The following is an 18871-nucleotide window of genomic DNA, read 5'->3' on the forward strand; positions in this document are numbered from 1 at the left end:
AGAAGTTGTTCTGTCATTGATAGAAACTTCCTTATATAGACAGAACTTTAAAGAAAATAAAAGAGCAGATATTTCCTGCTGATGGCTGAGTACTAACTATGTCATCTTGAGCATATTCCATCACTCAGCTGATACCTAATTTCTCCTGTGAAATGGGAACAATAGTAATTTTTAGTCATTGGGATTTTTATAGGATTAAATCGCTTTGCCCATATAAAGTGCTTAAAGAACATTTGTCCATATTAAGCAGAAAAAAATCAAGCACTTTAACAAGGTAATATTGTATTAGGAAAGCGGTTTTATTTTTTCCTATACATAAGAAAAGATTTAAATATTTGATCTAACAGTCTAGTGATTTCTAAGGGGTTCAATTTGCTAGAGAGAAGAATCATTCTACAGAGATTTTCTCTGGGATTAGTCAAATAAATTCTCAAAGGTCTAGACTACTGCTTTGCTTCTGAAACTTCAGCGAGACCTCTCCCAAGGAGAGCCAGAAAATATCTAACAATTGTGGTATATGCTGCTATGATATATACCCTCCAAAAAGGCACATGGCTGAGATTAGAAACTAGGACCTTGTATGTTTTTTATATTTTTTTAAATTTAATTTTATTGTCAAGGTGGCATATGGAAGGCTTACAGTTTCATACGTAAGGTAATGAGTACATTTCTTGTCAAACATTGTTATCCCTTCCCTCGTTTTATGAAGGACCAAATGTGAATGAATCACCCAATCTTCATGGTAGACGTTCATTTGAAAAATAAATTCATGATTATCCTGATATCCTCATTAAAGCAGAAATCAACAATGATATGGAATGCAGTATTTTAGTTTAAAACCCTATACTTAATATATATATATATTTACATATATATGATTATGTATTTTCCCTCTTCCCTCTGGTAAATAGTGGCCACTAAAAATGTTTCTTCTCTTTCTCGGTAAGGTTAATTTGTACATTCACAAATATGGCGATTATTTTGAAGTTCTAAGGAGGAAAATATGCCATGGAAATTTGAAGCTCTTTTTTGGTATGATATGATTGCTTTGTTGCAACCATTCATTCTTTTTCAACTTTAATATTCTTCACGGTAAAGGTTTTGACTTGTCTGATTATAATGTGGCAAAGACTGTGTTGTTCTTTGAACTTTCCCAGACATAAGTGGAGAGTTCCTTCATTTCATGAGAAAATCAAGTCTTTAAATGGGATTTGTGGCTGTTGGAATGGCCACTCAGAGGAGTAGGGTTACAGGGGCCGCATAGATGAAATCTATGAGGTATTCTTTCTCTGAAAGGAGCCAAGAGAATGGAGGAGAGAGAAAATGTAAGTGAATGATTAAATGAACTTCAGCAGCATTTTCTTCTGGGAGACAAGTGTGAAAGGAAGAATAACAAATGACTCCCTGCCTTTCTAGAAAACGATTGGTATCCATTGTCTATTCTGGAAGCTATCTGATAGCTCTTGCCATCTAGCAATGGGCATAGAAAAGTTTGCATAAAAGGGAAAGGGGTCAACTAAGTAGAGAGACAAGGCTCAGCCAAAACAAACTGAAATCCTTCATTTCACTAACATTTGATTAATGGGATATTAGACACCTAAGACTGTTGAGACAAGAGCTAACTAGCCTTTAGCAAACTATGCTGTGAATCATACTTCACACATCAAGATTCAACATAATGAGATTCTTATAAAATACTATACTTTAGAAACAACCCCTTAGACTCAAGCACGCAATTCCCAACTCTTGCCAGTTGCTGGCTGGCACATTTCCATTGGGGAAGTTGGGAAAGAAGCTCTGGGCTCTGTGATTTTTTTGAAAGGGTAGTTTTGTTTGTTTGCTCCTGATGACTGATAGCATGCACGAGTAGCTGGTATAATATCCTTATGTGTGTGTTAAAAGCATCTGATTTATTACATGGTGTGATGATTCTTGCAGCCTCTTAAACATCAGAACTTGAGGCGTAAAAATAAAAATTCACTTGGGACAACTTTACAACTGCACATGGAGGAGTGCTTTCTGCGGTTATATGATGCAGGATGAAAAAATAAATAAATAAAATCCACACAGCCCTTCTTCCAAAAAGATTAGTGTGAATTCGTGACCAACATGAATCTTAATTGATCAATTTTGGACACTGTAAATTTTTGTTAAGGATCTTGCCACCATCCCAGGCCAATTTTAGTCTAGTGCGCTCTAGACAAAGCTACATCTCCACCTAGTGGAATGAAGGAGCATTTAATTACTTTTTTTCTTTTTCTTTCTTTCTTTCTTTTTTTCTTTTTTTTTTTTTTTACAAGGAAAAGGATTTAGTCATCCTTGGCAGCTAGCATGAAAGCCTTTGGTCGCTGTGCCGTAAAAGCACAATATTTAAAGATAACATTTTAATCCCAGAATATTCTTACTTCCTTTCTGCCCCCCCCTTCACCGCCCAGTTTTTCTCCTCCTCTACCTTAAAAGCTGACATTATTAGATTGCAAAACAGCTGAAAAATATTCCTCCCACTCTATTTTTCATCCTTACACTGTGCTCAAAGACTTTGACCAGAAACTGATTGGAGTAGCTAAAGGATCATCTTTGAGGATTCCCCCCACACCCGTGCTCTCTGCATAATTTTTTGCCAGCTCACTAGTTGGCATGTGGCTCTAGAGCTAAAGAGGCCAAAGAGAATTCTTGATATAGATGTCTCAAGAGAGTCTATTAAAAATTACTCATGACGCTCGCTCACCTTTCAAGTAATAAAGGGGCTACCTCTAGCTTCTCTGATCCCAGACTCTCCCAAACAGAGAAGAAATAGCAAACTTCACCCTCATGTGGCAGAGATTCCTAGCTCTCATGCCATCATTTACTCATCAGAAGCTAATGCTCCTGCTAAAAAAAGGAAATAGTTGAACCATGCTAATATATCTTAGGTGCCTATGATTTGAATAATCAATAAACAATTAAGACTGTTTTGTTTCTTTAATACCAAAACGACATCTGGATTCAGTTACAGTTAAAGGGAAATAGTTTGTTTTGCTTTTAATTTGATTTGCAAGATTACAGAACACCTGCTCCTCAGAGAGGAACCAATAGTATAGATTTTCCTATGGGCTCTTTCTCATCACTGGCTCCATTGTTGGTATCTTCTACACTATCGTGAAATGTAGGATCCAGAATTTTTTAGGCTGGGATATGTGTAGGAAAATTAAAACTAATTAAGAGAGTCACTGCTTGCTAACCCCTGTAATTAAATACTACTTGAAGAGGGTATAACACTGTAAGAACCTATTGCCACTGTATTGGGCCCCCAAATGTTTAATAATCCTATCCTGCAATGTTGAATTTTTTAATACTTATTAATTAATACTCATTAACTTTATAAAGAAGGCAAAAGAAATAAATGTGTTGTCAGCTTGCTTTTACTCTAAACTCTATCTTTTCTTAAAACCTAGTGTTCTGGCATATGATTCCTTAAATTACAAGGAAAACACCTTAAGTAAAGAATTACATGGAAAGATTTAAATGAAGGGATTCTTAGGATATCTTCAACTTGCTCGTGGTGAAAGCAAAAGGAACAAAATTCATTAGGTGAGATGATCAAAATCACCAGCTACCATCAAGTGTGTTGCCATTATCCAAAGTCAGTCACACTGTATCCTCTTCTGTTATGACCCTCCAGGTGTGTGTAAAGTACTGCACTGGCCCTTAGTAGGAAAAAAAATGTCACTTGGTTTTACTGTCAATAAATTCCCACTTTTTGCCTTTTATAACCAAATAAGCACAGTTTACCACCTCTTTTGTCAGATTTGTCTGCACTTACATGGAAATAACTAATAACCAGTTCACCTTCAACTTGTGACTTTCCCCAAACTTAAACATCAGTGAAGAGTAACTGAAACAAGGACAATTCAGACTCAAGGATCTCAAACTCCTTATGAGCAGATCAGTCTAGAATAAAGGAGGACAGACTCAGACAGATCCTCAATGAGTCAGTTGTACCTATAGTGTCTATAACTTGTGGTAGGTTTCTGGGAGTTATCTCAAAGCTACACGCAAAATGGATTCTGCACAAAATTTAATCCTTCCTAGGCTGCATGTGAATGTGAAGCTCCTCAAAATGTTCTGGAACAATCTCCTGGTGACATAAGAGGTTCCATTAGTCCCTGTAGTAGACCATAATCATTATCTCTCTGTCTGTTTCTGTCTCTATCTCTATCTCCATCAGCCTCTCTCTCTATCACTCTAGGTTTATCCAGTTTGTGAGCCCTGTATTAAAATGGCTAAAGTACTTAAGCGAGGTTTGTAAATGTTATCCTATGGGTAATTTGCAAACATGGACATGTGGGATTGCTTCTGGAATCCACAACGTCCACTTTTACCCTGCCATGGCTATTGATGTCAGGAGAGTGGTTGGAAAAGTTCTATAATCAAACCAACCTATTTCCCAACCCTGTTTCCACAAGGTAAAGGCAGGGGAGTTTGTTTTGTCTTCAGAGCTCATTATTGCTAAGGTAAAAAATCTTTCTGATTTAGCTGATTGTTTTGGTCCCTGAATAAACAGTAACACACTGTTTCTCGTCCACATGCTATCAGTGCCGTAGCAGTGGCTGGGAATAAATCTCAAGGTAAAGCTCTTTTGGAATCCCCAAGCATGACAAATTCATTGGCACACACACACACAAAATGAATAAGAAGCAAAAGGGATTCCATCTTTTGCCAGACACTGGGTAGAAAAGTCTTCCCAGAGGAAGTTTTGGGTTCTGCTTATTGTCATAGAACCTTCTCTTCACATTTTAGGGAACAAAAACTTCCCACTTAGGGCTTTTAGAATCCAGCCATTCCAAGGACTTGCATCACCAAGTAAAAATGTTCTATCCTCTCCTCAAGTACAAAGCCCAGTCTTCCCTGTTTAAATAGTAAAGAAGAAACTGCTCAAAAAACACAAAGAAGAAAATCTGCCCCGAAGAGTCTCTTGATTTTTGAATCTCCATATGGTAATTTTTTACAGCTCAGTTCTTGTGAAACTACCCTGGATGTGCACAGTTATTTTGACATGCATTGTGTTTTCTACTTGCCATCATCCCATATTCTCATTATTGTTTTTTTTTAATCAGTAATTTTTGCAAATTAATTCCATGATGAAAATAAGACCCATAGCACAAGACTGTCCCTGGACATCACCTGAAAGCTGGCCTTCCGCACCAGATGGCTGGAAAGCTCTGGTCCAGAAAGGAATGGAGGCCTTTGAGGTCCTGCTCTGGGAAGTAAGCATCCTGTCATGATCACACCCAGGGATCAAATCCTGTACTCATGTGGGAGTCCAGTCTCAGTGGATGTTTATTCTAATCAATTGCTTCCACATTTTTTTGGTTGTTTGTCAAAAGTGTTATTCATTTTTTTGTAAAGTGAATTTACAGCTTCAAGGAAGGAAGGTCAAATGAAAACCAAATGAACCCACTTAGTAATTCAATGACATCTTTCAAAAGAAATATGCAGCTCTATTCACAAAGACAGCCGGGTTCCATGGGACAGTGGGACCCATGCTAAAAGCCAGTGAGGGACCTTGTAGAAATGACAGGGAAGAGAGGATGTATTTTCCATATTCAGCCATTCTAAGACTCTGGGAAGATGCTCCACTTAGATCAAAAGTGCTCAAAATCTATCCACTTCACCAAATCAAGGATTTATTTGTAAAATCCCACATTGATTTGAAGGTAGTGGGCATGAGGAAGTCTGTTTTCCTTTTCTTTTTTTCTTTTTAAAGTTGAGTGTCTTTCTGTAAAGATGGGTTAGAAAAGCAGTGCATTTTCCATTTGCTACGTGTGAAGCTCCAAGAGCTCAGTGGAGTGGTTTAGAAACATTAAATACAATCGTCACTTCCTTCTCTTCACTCCCTAAGTAGTCCTTCAGGTTCCTGAAGAATTTAAAGCTGTAATATATTTGGAATTACTGAAGGAGTAGAATGGAAGAAAAGTCAAAATTTGGTGATCCCTGTCTAAGGCCAACTATGTTAAGCAAACACTTGGCTTGGGTGTCTAGCTACTTCCTCTTGCTTCCTCAAAGAAGTACAACTGTGTTTACTCAGAGATGCCAGAAGTATTTCTTCAATAATGGGCTTAAGTTCCAGCATTTAAGTTACAAGGTATATTCTATTCTGGAAATATTATCACAAGACCCAACCTGCAAGACAGGATAGAAATAAGGCAGGGAAGGATGTCATACATACTTACACAGTGATTTAAAACTAGTTTTCCTTGTTGCTCCAAACTTGTATGTTTGTGTGACATAGGCATGTGATGACATAGGCATGTGAATGTGCGTGTGTGTGTGTGTGTGTGTGTGTGTGTGTGTGTGTGTGTATGAGAGAGAGAGAGAGACTTGTAACCTAGTGGTTGCTTATACTATGGATCAAAATATACTCTACTAGCTGAGCATGGTGGCTCACACTTATAATTCTAGCTTCTTGGTATCCTGAGATCAGGAAGATCAGGTTTTTATTTGTTTTTGTTGTATTTTTAATTTTTTATTGTCAAAGTGATTCACAGAGGGGTTACAGTTACATAAGCAGAGTAATGAGTGCATTTCTTGTCTAACTTGTTTCCCCATACACATGAGACTCATTTCAACCAATAAGGATATGGTGGCAGAACTCATCCAGCTACAAAGGAGGCTGAAGTTGGGAGGACTGAAGTTCCAGTACAGTTCAGACAACAAAACTTCATGAGATTTTATCTCAATGGAAGATGCTAGACTTCATGGCACATGCCTCCCATCCTAGCTACAAGATGATGATCATGTTCCATTCATAAGTTCAGGCAAAAGTAAGATCCTATGCCAGAAAAGCCAGTGCAAAGAAAGGAATGAAGGCCAAAGAAAAGCACCTGTTTAGAAGAATCACATGTGTGTATGTAATATATGTGTGTATACTACATGCAGTTGTATATTTATACAGTATGGTATATATGGGTATACACATGTATGCACATATATGCACAGATACATAAATATGTACACACAAATATATATTTGCTCCTATATATGTTTCTCCTAGTCTAAATCTTGTTCGGAGCAATATTATTGTATGTGCAAGAATCTCCATTAGTCAATGTGTAACTTCTAATAGAATCTCAGTACATATACATGGTTCTTAATGACAGTTATATCCAAACTCTTGAAATGTGTCTTGTCACGACAACATTCCTGTATATGTGTATGTATGGTATGTATGCATCTATGTATATGTGCATGGGTGTGTTGAGAAGTTGTAGACCTTCTCTTTGTAGATTTCTAAAGCACTGAACATGATAATTTAAATGGAGTACTGACTAAAGAGATACTCAAATGAACAAGCCCTCAAATTTTAAAAACTATTCTATAACTGCTCACCTATAGTTACTCAAATCCTAAAACTATTTATAACAAAACTACTAGAAACTGCTAATATCTGATTGCTTTGAAAAAAAAGATAAGCAAAGTTCACACTAAAAGTTCTTGACAATAATTCAAAGGATACTACCAATGTAAGAAATTGCTTTAAACACTAATCATGCATCCTCATAAGGACAAGATATCTCAGAATGTGCAAACCCATTGATTTTGAATTATGTGAGAGTTCAGAGATATTTTCATTCCTACACTCTCCCAAATTGAAAATTATGATAAAAATAGAATGGCTTTGAAGTGGACTTTTCATTATTTTCTCTTTATTTTTTTCTTATTATTTCCAGATTGCCAACCATGTCCTATACCTGCTTCTCTAGTGTGCTCACAGGAGAGCAAGGCTGGGCTGTGGCATCTGTTTCTCCATCTTCTTTCTATATAGTTCCATCTTTTGCCACGAAGTTCACAGACCACATGAAAACAGAGCTTCTCTGTCCTATATGCATCCTTCCTGTCTTCACTTTAGAACTATGGTTTATAGTTTAGAGGTAGAGAAAATGGAGCATAATGGAAAGGTATGCTAAGAGCTGGAGGCCATGGTTATAGAGGTGAAGGGCATTCTGTGGGCTTTGCAGTTCATCAGTTCTCTGTCTTAGGTTCATTGTCTTTAAAATGGAAATGAAAACGGTGCTTACTATTTAACCACTGTGGGGATTAAATGAAATGATCCATAAGAAGCACAAAGTTCAGGCTCACTGAAAGCTCCATGCCAGCCAAGGAGACAATCAGGACACATCACACATTTTTTACCACCTCCTATCTTCCCTAGTAATTGTCTTTCTCTTCTCCCTTTCTTCTCTTCTCATTTCCTCCACCTTTATTCTCCACTCCACCTCCCACCATCTCAACAGTATCCCTCTGCCATGTTTGTGCAGAAACTTCCCATACTTCTAAATATAAACAAAGACACCAGAAAACAAAAAGAGAGGAAAAAGCCTATAAATAAATAAGCTTTTAAAAGTTACTTCTTTGAAGACAGAAACCCCTTTACTAATATTAACTGGCATCTCTATGCCGACAGTTTGGCAGGCACTCTTTTCTAGGTCCTTTCTAGGTCCTTGTCAGACACCATGATTCACATGGACACTGTAATCAGCACCACCCCAAGGTAAGAAAAATGACAATAACATAAACAAGTTTTCTGTGTACTCCTCAGGGTAACCAAATACAGAGAAAGCAGTCCAACTACGTCTGTTTGACTCCAAGACCCACAGACTCCCCATTATGTCCTTTGAAGGTGAAATTAGCATTTTGCAGAACCTATAGCTTGCTGGGGCTGCCAACACCATGAAAAAGGATCAACTATGTATCACTGGCTGGGAAAAGATCAAAATTGAAATTAGTACATTTCTATTGAGTGCATATTGCTTTCACGCCATCATAAAATTGAAATATTAAATAAATCAACATATGCCAAGACATAGGGACTGTCTGCATAGATTCACTCCCACATTCATTATTATTCAGGTACTGGGAATTTCCTTCTAGACTTTTAACTTGGTAGATCAATATCATTTACCCCATACAACAAGCTCCAACTGGAAATGTTAGAAGTGGCTAATTGGAATTTTTCCTTAGTCATGGCAGACATTCTTTTTCTTTTCTTCTCTTTTTTTTCCTTTCCCATTATTTTCTTGGTGGGAGATGCACTGGACAGGGGTTATTGGGGCTTGAACTCAGGGCCTGGACACTGTCCCTTTGCTTTTTTGCTCATGTTCTACCACTTGAGCCCCAACTCCAATTCTGGATTTTTGCTACTTCATTAGAGATGAAGCTCATGGTCTTCTGCCAGGGCTGATTTTGAACATTGATATCTACAGATCTCAGATTCTTGAGTAGCTAGGATTATAGACGCGAGCTACCAGGTCCTAGCTCCATGGTGGACCATCTGTCTACTTAAAATCCATGTCATCTAGCCAAGAATGTGGGATGCTGCCTGCATGGCTGGTGTGACTATCATTCCCTTGATCTGCTTCTGCTCTCAGCCACCCTCTGCTTATCAATGGCTCTTCTGTTGTGAATGACTCTTAATAATATACTACTTTCCTTGAACTGTGGCTTAGAAACACAATAGTAAGCCACGCTGTGTGTGCAGACTGCAACTCATTAGTCCTGGAAGATTGTGGGGAACATGCCCTCACCTCTCATCAGCAAGTGGAATGTGGAGGCTCTTGCTATTTAGTTTTCCACAATCTTCATGAAACAAAATGCGATATTCGTTTCTAAGGCTTTCCCAAGCAACTGTCTTCTAATGGGAAAACTTAAACACAATAATATGTATTGCATGCCAAGCAGCTAACCTCATGCTCATAAATATTTATATTTTAGGCTGAGTTGAAACATCATTTGTAAGATGGATATGCTTCTTTGGAGTTCCAACAAGAAAATGCCTGGAGAGCTCAACCCGTTTCTACGTGAATAGGCACAAAGCCCTTTGTCATGTGCTGGAGGGGGGGGGAGGGGGACACAAAGAAAAATCACTAAGTGTTCTAGGAACAGGTTGTCTCAGAACAACTCCAAAATCATCTTTTTCTTACTAAAGTATAAGACACAAAAGGAACTATTAGAGAATGTGATTTGGGAGAATCTCATGCTATCATACTGTAGCAGTACAGAACAACCAACCTGCTTCCCACACCAGCATCTGTGGGGAGATGTCTGGATTTTCAGACTTCCCCAAAGGTGTGCTGAATCAAACACTTGAACAGGGGTGTCATGTGTGGTGTTTTCACCAACTTTCCAGGTGGTACTCGTGTGCCCTAGAATTTTGAGATACATAATGGTTTATAACTATAGCATTAGGGAGCCCTGAGTATGAATCCTGCCTCCAACATGACCTAAGTGGTATTTAGTGAGTAAATGAATCCATAAAAAGACTATCAAAACACATTTTTATAGAGGGTGGTTCTGAGGATTCATTAAGAAAATCCAAATAAATTGTTAACTTCCTGGCAGAAAATAAGCATACAAAAGAGCTTTCTATTATTAGAACTAAATTAATAAAATTTAAATACATGTAAGTACATTGTAAATGCCTGAAAGAAAAAAAAAGTGTAACAACTCACAAAAATCAAAGCAACTCTAATTAAACTTAAATATTTAAAAGAAACTGAAGGCTCAAATCATTTTTCCTCTTCTGTCTAAAAAGAAAGATATTTTATTTTTGAGGGAACATACAATGTAAAGAGAATCTTTTGAGATCATTATGTCTTTTTTGTGTGTGTGAGCGTGTGTGTATGCATACGTGTGTGTGTGTGTGTGTGTGTGTGTGTGTGTGCATTGTGTGTGTTTAGTACTCAGAGCTTGGTACTCTGAATTGGCTTTTTTGGTCAAGACTAACGTTCGACCACTTGAACCATAACACCACTTCCAGCCTTTTGCTATTTAATTAGAGATAAGGTTCTCAAGGAATTTTCTTTCTGGGCTGGCTTTAGACTATGATTTGCATATCTCAGCTTCCTGAGTAGCTAGGATTATAGGTGTGAGCCACTGGCTTGCAAATCCCCTGATGTCCTCTTTTGCTCCAGCTACTAGAGCAGAGAGCCTTTCAGAGCAGTTGTTGACACCTTGGACAGGCACAAGCCTCAGACTGCTGCTCTTACTTCAAGGCTTTATCCTTACCTGTGGCTGTCCTCTGGGATTTCTCTAACTCCATGGTCACGGCAGGCCTAGGAAACTACTCAGTACTCATTCATGTTGCACTATTAGAAGCACAAAGTAATTCCTCACCGTGAAGCCACCATAAACTGATATAGTCAGGAACCAGTGAATGGCCAGATGGAGTCTGAGACAGACACTTTAGGATCTGTTTTCTGTCCTTCACTGCACTAATCCCTTCCCCCTTGTGTTCTACTTGCTGCCTGGACTCACTTCCAAAGCAATACACTTGATTCCTAAACCCAGCTTCTGCTTTAGGACCTGGGCTAAGATAGAAAACTTCAATCCAAAGAAATAATGATATTAAAGTTAATTTTTTAAATATTTCCCAATAACAAAGGAGGAGGTAAAAATGCTCATTAAGAAATGTACGCACTACCTTACTCATGTAACTGTAACCCCTCTGTACACTATTTTTACAATGTCAGTATAATTTGTGGAGGGGAAGGGGAAAAACAAATCGTTTAAATAGGGATACAGGTGGACGAATTGCAACAATGAGATGTACAAGTCATTATGTCGAAAATGAACTTTACAACTTTCATGCGGGGGCAGGGGCGTACGGGGAGGATTGGGTGAGGGGTGGGGGGAAGGATGGGAAGGGATGGGAAGAGGAAACAAAGGAAGAGGCTACAATGCTTGATAAGAAATGTACTCATTATCTTGCCCATGTAATTGTAACCCCTCTATACAGTATTTTCACAATAAAAAATAAATTTTTTTTAAAAAAGAAAACAACAAAAACAAAAACAAAAGATTTCCTAGTAGTTTTTGGATGCTGAATGAGAATATTTATCTGAGATCCAAGTATGGGCTTCACAGGGTTCAAAAAAGCAACTGATCTTTTATACTATTTTGTGTATGTACCTTTTCTGTATAATGCATCTCAGATCAGATATTCAAAATGATCTGTGACTAGATAAGGTTAAGTTTTATGTTGCCTGTTGTTCATAGGACAAATTTTATTACAATGATTTTGTAATAATCGTTTTTTTTTGTAAAGATCCTTTGTCTTATTCAAACTTCACAATGTAATGGACAGACCATCAATGAGCTCTTGTGTGTTTGTGTTTGATTGCTGGTTTTTCCCAAAGGACTGGATGTGCTCATGCTGTTGTTACATGTGCACCCAAATTCCAAATTCCTGTTTTTATCAGGACAAACATAGCTCCCATTTCTGGCTTCTGTCCTTTCTTCAATCTCATATCCTTCAATTCCTATTAATGTTTGTATTAGTTTGCTATTGCCACAGTAACAAATTGCAATGGGGTTTGACTTAAAAACAACACAAACTAATTACCTTCCCCTTCTGGAAGACATAAAGTTAAAAGGAGCTTCACCATTCTACTCAGGGCCAACAGGGTTATGTATCTCTCGAGGCTGGAGAGGTGATTCTTATTATTTTCCCTTTTAGAGAACATTCCTCAACTTGTGGCTCTATTCATACATTGCTCCAGCATCTTGCTTCTGCCATCATATCCCCTATTAGTTACTTTGACTCTCCTTCTTCCTTACAGGTATGCTGTGCAATTAAACTGGGATCCTCTGGACAATACAGAATGTACTCATTACCTTACTTATATAACTATAACCCCTTTACAATAATAAAGAAAATGAATGAGAGAAAGAAAATTCTACACGAAGAACAAATTTTGTCTTAGGATAAATTTAAAAAGCAAGAAACTCATTGTTTCTAGAAGAGGTCAGAAAGATTTTTCTTTGGTTGGAATGGAAAAGAAAGTGAAAAACTGAATATTATCTCTGTGCCTGTGCTAACACAGACAGGTAAGTTATTGATCGCTGGAATATGCATGTTGAATGGCCCCCATAGGTTTCATGCTCTAAAATCTTATTCCCCAGGTTGTTGCTTTGAGGGGGCTGTGAACCATTTCAGAGGTGGGAAGTTTTCAGGCCATTGGAAGTTACCTTTGAGGGTGATTATGAGACTGTGGACCCCTTCCTTTTCTTTTGTTCTAAACCGTAAGTGTGAGTAATTTGTTATTTGAACCCTTCACAAGATGTTTGAAAACAAAGAGTGTACCTAATCATGTACTGGAAGCTCTAAATCTATGTGCTAATCCTGAATTAGTAAACTATCTCAGGATACTCTGTTCTAGTGATACAGCACAGAAAATCAATGCTGAGAACTGAGGCCAGTGACTATAGGTATATCAGACCAGGTGGAAGCATCTTTGAATTGTTCTAAAGAAGTTTGAAAGAATTTGGAGCTACAGAATATAGTCTACAAGTCTGTAATACAGCTTAAATGATGATTTTGATGAAAGATTAGAAGACAAAACTTTTTCCCCTAGTATCAGAGCTGGAAATCAGAGGCCCCACATTTGCTTGTTTGCCTGCTTACTAACTCACTTTATCATGAGTCATTCCTCCACACCCATATTTTGACTGGTTCATTAGAGAAAGAGTTTTACAAACCTTTCTGCCTGAACTGGCTTCAAACTCTGATACCCAGGTCTCAGCCTCCTGAGTAGCTCAGGTTACAGGGATGAGCCACTGACACCTGGCAAAAGATAACACAGGTAGTTAAAAATGTGCACAATAAAGGCTATATACATGATGCTCAGACGTTTTAGGAATTGGAGAATAGGCCATTCTTTTTATACCATGTCCAAAATTTTGAAAATGTTTGTCCATGTCCTGATACTTGATGTTAATCTGAGTTTAACAGGCAATGACAAAATTGAATGAACACCAGGAAAGGGATGCTTGAAAGGAGGGAGGTGGAGTCAAGGGGAGAAAGATAGATGAATAAAGAGAAGGAGCGGGGGAATGCAGTTAAGAGTTTAATGTATAGGGCTGGGAAGATGGCTCAGTGGTAGAGTGCTTGCCTTGCATGCCTGAGGCCCTGGGTTCGATTCCTTAGCACCACATAAGCAAAAAAGAAAAAAAAAGCCGGAGGTGGCGCTGTGGCTCAAGTGGTAGAGCGCTAGCCTTGAGCTGAAGAGCTGAGGGACAGGGCCCAGGCCCAGAGTTCAGACCCCACTACCGGACCCAAAAAAAAAAAAAAGAGTTTAATGTATATCTTACCTACTAAGAAAGTGAGCTAAGGGTTTTTTTTCTTAAGTGGAAGACTTGCTTACTTAGTAGAGGAGATTTCTCATCAGCATAGCTATAGCATAGAAATGACTGACTGCTTTGACCAAAGTTACAGTGATCTTAGGGAGCAAAGAAAAGCAAAGCTGAAGCATTTGGAAAATTTACAGCCTAGCTAGAAAAGGGGTGCTTTAAAAACTGCAGCTGAGGAATGTGAGATTGATAGCACTGATTAAAAAAAAAGACATCAAGTGCTTTGAGAAGATGCCTGGAGAACATTTCAGGAATCTGCAAGGCAACCCTCCCATGATAACCTCAAAGTTCTAGAAATGCAAATTTGCTTCCAAGACTGTCCAGAGCAGAATCCTTTGACCAAAGACGGCCCAGGCTCCTTGTCCTCACAGGACCACTTCGAAAAATGTTTCCCCAGCATCCATTTTTTGGGGTTCAAAAGGCAAAACACACAGAGGCTGCTTCATCTGTGGTTCAAGTAGGTCCAAGTTCAGAACATGCTGGTGGTAAGCTTTGCTGACCTCCACGTAATGCTGGTTTTGTAGGCAGGTAAAAATGCAAGCATTATGAGACATGACAGCTTCCACCAAGGTTTCAAAGGAAAATGCCAGAGCACAGGAAGAGTACTCTAGAGTCCAAGTCCTTGCAAAAGTCTCCAGACAAGATGATACATAATGTTGGCGACTTGAAACTGGAGCTGCAGTGGCTTCCCCAGGAAAGTAGAGATCCTAGCATTTGTGCAAGACATGTCCTGGAAAGATAAAACAGAATACAAAGCCAATCTAAAAGGAAGGCCGTGTGGCTGAGACCAGCAAGACCATAGCAAAGGGTCTGGTTGTTTAAGCCCTTAAGAGCACACAACCTACCACCACAGTGTGCTTTGTGTACTGGCCATGGAAATTTAAGATTTAAAAGTTTGCTTTCCTAGATTTTGGTCTTGCTTTGGCTGATCATCCCTTTCTATTTTCCTATTCTTCCTTTAAGAATAGGAATGCTTTCCCAAAGCTTGTATAACCATTATCCCTTGGAAGTATTTTTTTCAGATTTTTACAGGAGTTCATAGTTCAGATGCTGAATATCCACCAAAGGCTGTTTTCCACTGGTAATGTTACAGATCTTTAGGACAAGGGGCTTGTAAGAAGTCTTTAGACTGCTAGGAATCTGTTCCCAAAGAAGATACTGCTCCTTTGTCTTTACTTCCTGGTCATGAGGTGAACAGTTTGCTCTGTCAAATACTCTGCCTTTGCATGCAATTTCCATCAGGGAACTAAAATTATAGGTCCACACCTCTAAACTAGAACTTCTAAAATAATAAGCTAAAACAAACAATTTCTCTTTAATGTTCTCAGGTATTATTTTATAGTGATGGAATGCTGACTAACACAGTGGGAATGCCGTGTTCCCATATGTTTTCACCAGGAATGCAATATTATAGTCTTTGGCAACAATTACATAAGGAGTCTGTACCGTATTACTTTTCTGTTCCCATGAGCTCTGTATCTAGCCTCAGACTTGGCAGCAAAAGGGAGAATGCCCCTCTTTGACCGATCAACATTTCTTTCCAAGGTACATGGGGCATCGTCATTTAGCCTTATAGACCTGTTCTTGTAAATGCAGAAGCTGCCTTAAATGAAGGAGATACCAAAGACAGCTAGTCTTTGTAGGAGATTTGCTTGTACAACCAAGAAGAAACCAAGGAGAGTATTTCTCGACTCTGTGTCTAAGACTTAAAACTTAAATCAAATACAATCATAAGCAAGTCTGCCTACAACTTGCAGTTGAAAGCTGTATTTCAGCAAGTATGGCTATTTATCATTAACTCTCTGACTGCTACCATAGAGAAAAAGAAATGCACCCTGGAACAAAGCCAACATAGTAGAGAAATATAGTTGATACCTTAAAATTCCACAGTGGCAAACTAAACTAACAGAAATAATAACAAATAGAATGACAGATTGAAATAAATATGAATATAAAAATAATAGATAAAACAATAGCAATATAATAATCATGGGAAAATTATAACAAAGGAAAAATAATATAGCAAAATAATAGAAACAAAGCAAGCTGCACCATTATTTAGCTGTTTATTATACCATTGGTAACTCAGTTTCCTTTGTTCTATAACATAAGGATAATGACATTAAGCATATTAAATAGATGGAGAATAAAATGAGACCATTTCATGAAGTCAAAGGTAAACTGGTATATAATGAATACGTAATACACATTAGCTAGCTGTCTTTTGCTTTACATAACGAATATACAGGTGCTACTATAGCATTTATACTTTGATGTACATAAACTCTTTCCTCATTTTTTTAATTCACTTTTTAATATCATGGAGGAAAAGGAATTGTAGTGTAGATTTCCCTCCCCCATCCTTCCAGAATAGTAGGAGAGTAAAGTAAGTCCTTGGTCTCTTAGCTCTTTCTCTAGAGGTAGGATGTTTGAGGACCCCATCTGAGCAAGGGAAGATGCAGCATGTAGAGATTTGCCTGTCAAGTTCTATAGAGCCAAATTCTATCAGGAAGATCAGTCTTTCAATTATTCTTTCCAATAGAGAAATGTGGTTCTTGATCATAAAATCATGTTTTGTAACTTCTAAACTACAACTTTGGCTTTTCATTTACTATTTTCACAGAGAATGCTACTGAAATTTTGGAGTGTCTTTTATTTTCTGATAAGTAATTCCTTTTGGATTTGAGTAATCCCTTGAGATGTGAGAGACTTGTTTGTGGAACGGTTTTTATGAGTCAAACCTGATACAGTTGTAATAGGCAGACTTAAGAAAAAGTATTAATCTAAGAAAATGGTCTAATCAGTATTGAACAGTAACTAGTGTTGTATCATTTGTGTGTAAAAGAGTCTCAAACATAACCCTTTTCTTCTCTTGAAAAGGTAAATGAATTCCTTTTTTATTTAAAATTCCAAGAAATGAATCAAATCCCTGTATCTCTTAGATTTTAAATAAGGCTGTGGTGAAATGAGAGGAAGAATTTTCAGATAATTCAAAGTAATCAACCCTCAAACTTACTTGTCATAAATCATAGACAACAAAATATACTGGGAGATGAGGACAACAAAATTATCCAAAACAGATTCTCCTTTTCTGCTTCTGAAACAAACATACAGCTTTCCACTTCAGAGTCAATTCAACCTTGTAAGTATGAAATCTTCATACCTTTCCAAGTCTCCTTTTTTTTTCTAGATAGTTGTCATGTATCTAGCATCTGGTAAGAACACAGAACCTTCTCTGCATATGTACAACCTAAGATATCATTGTCTCCATTTTGTGTCCCCTCCCTCAGATGGGATTTCTCTCCTCTTAGAAGGAAGGTGACATTATTTTTATTTAATGATATGGTCTCCATAATTGATGTTCCAGCAAGCAAATCAGCTGTGTGCTGTGTGGTTTCCTTATATTACAGGGGTTATCATGAATACTCCTTTTGGTTCTTCCATGAAATGACTTCCCAAATAATCTCCATTATTGCAAAATGAATTTTAAAATTTTAAATTCAAATAAGTGATCACTTTTTCTGAAATTTCCTCCACTGCATTATGTGTTCTCGATAGGACAATTGTAGCTCCTTAACCCTCAATGAGAAAAGGCCATGGTGGTGAAGTATTTATCCTTATCCATTGTTTATACAGGGCATGAATATCGGTGCAGTGTGATGAGTGTGCCCATGCAACATACAGAACAAAGTAAGGATTTTTCCATGGAGGGATTATAATATAGATATATTAATATAACATATAATAAAATATAACATAAATGTAAAATATGAACAATGGATGAACGAGACAATGAACAATGATAAAATACAAAGCAATGCACACCATTTGGAGAAGAGTGATGTGATTGTAAACTGAGCTGTTTTATGGAACAGATGGTTTGTAAGGCAGTTTGTGATTTTTAAAAACAAGAAGGTGAGCAGTTTGCTGTGCATTAGTGGGAAGCTGCTGTGGGATTTTTAGAAGGAATACATGCAGCCATGGGGAGAAAACTTCTCCCTCTCTGCCGCCTTGATTCTTTTTTGCTTCCCTAGTATCTGTAACTCATAATTAGAAAGAGGACCATTGGCCAATAAACATATTTCTTTGAAATAAAAAGGGATGGAAGCAGGCGCTGGTGGCTCACAGCTTTAATCCTAACTGCTCAAGAGGCAGAAATCTCAGTATTACAATTTGAAGCCAGCCCAGGCAGAAAAGTCCATGAGACTCTTATCTACAATTAACTAGCAAAAAGTCACAAGCAAAACTGTGGCTGAAGGGATAAAGCATCAGCTTTGAGTAAACAAGATATGGAGCAACACATATGCCCTAAATTGAAGCCCAAATACCAGTAACAAAAAAAGGGGTGGGTACCGAGGTGGGAATGGAATTTATAATGATCAGGAAGGTAGAATGAGCTGTGAGTGATGTATGAATGGGCTTCAACAAACCTGAGGTCAAATTTTGGTTTCACTGGGAATCTTTGGCAAAGCAAATTGAGGGGCATTGGTAGGCTGGTTTGTAAAAATTGCTACTATAGTTCTATAAACTTTGGGGACCAGATATGTTTTTGAATTCCAAATAATTCAGCATTTGGATGAGTGATACGATGTATATATTGCATACCTTTCTAGCAAGGGAGAATGTGCAGGATAATAAACAGAAACAATTTTGTAAGAAAAAATATTCAAAGCTAGTAGAATAAGGACAGACTGTCAGTAGCACT

This window comes from Dipodomys ordii, unplaced genomic scaffold, assembly GCF_000151885.1.
Source record: "Dipodomys ordii isolate 6190 unplaced genomic scaffold, Dord_2.0 Scaffold194, whole genome shotgun sequence".
Lineage (NCBI taxonomy): Eukaryota > Metazoa > Chordata > Mammalia > Rodentia > Heteromyidae > Dipodomys > Dipodomys ordii.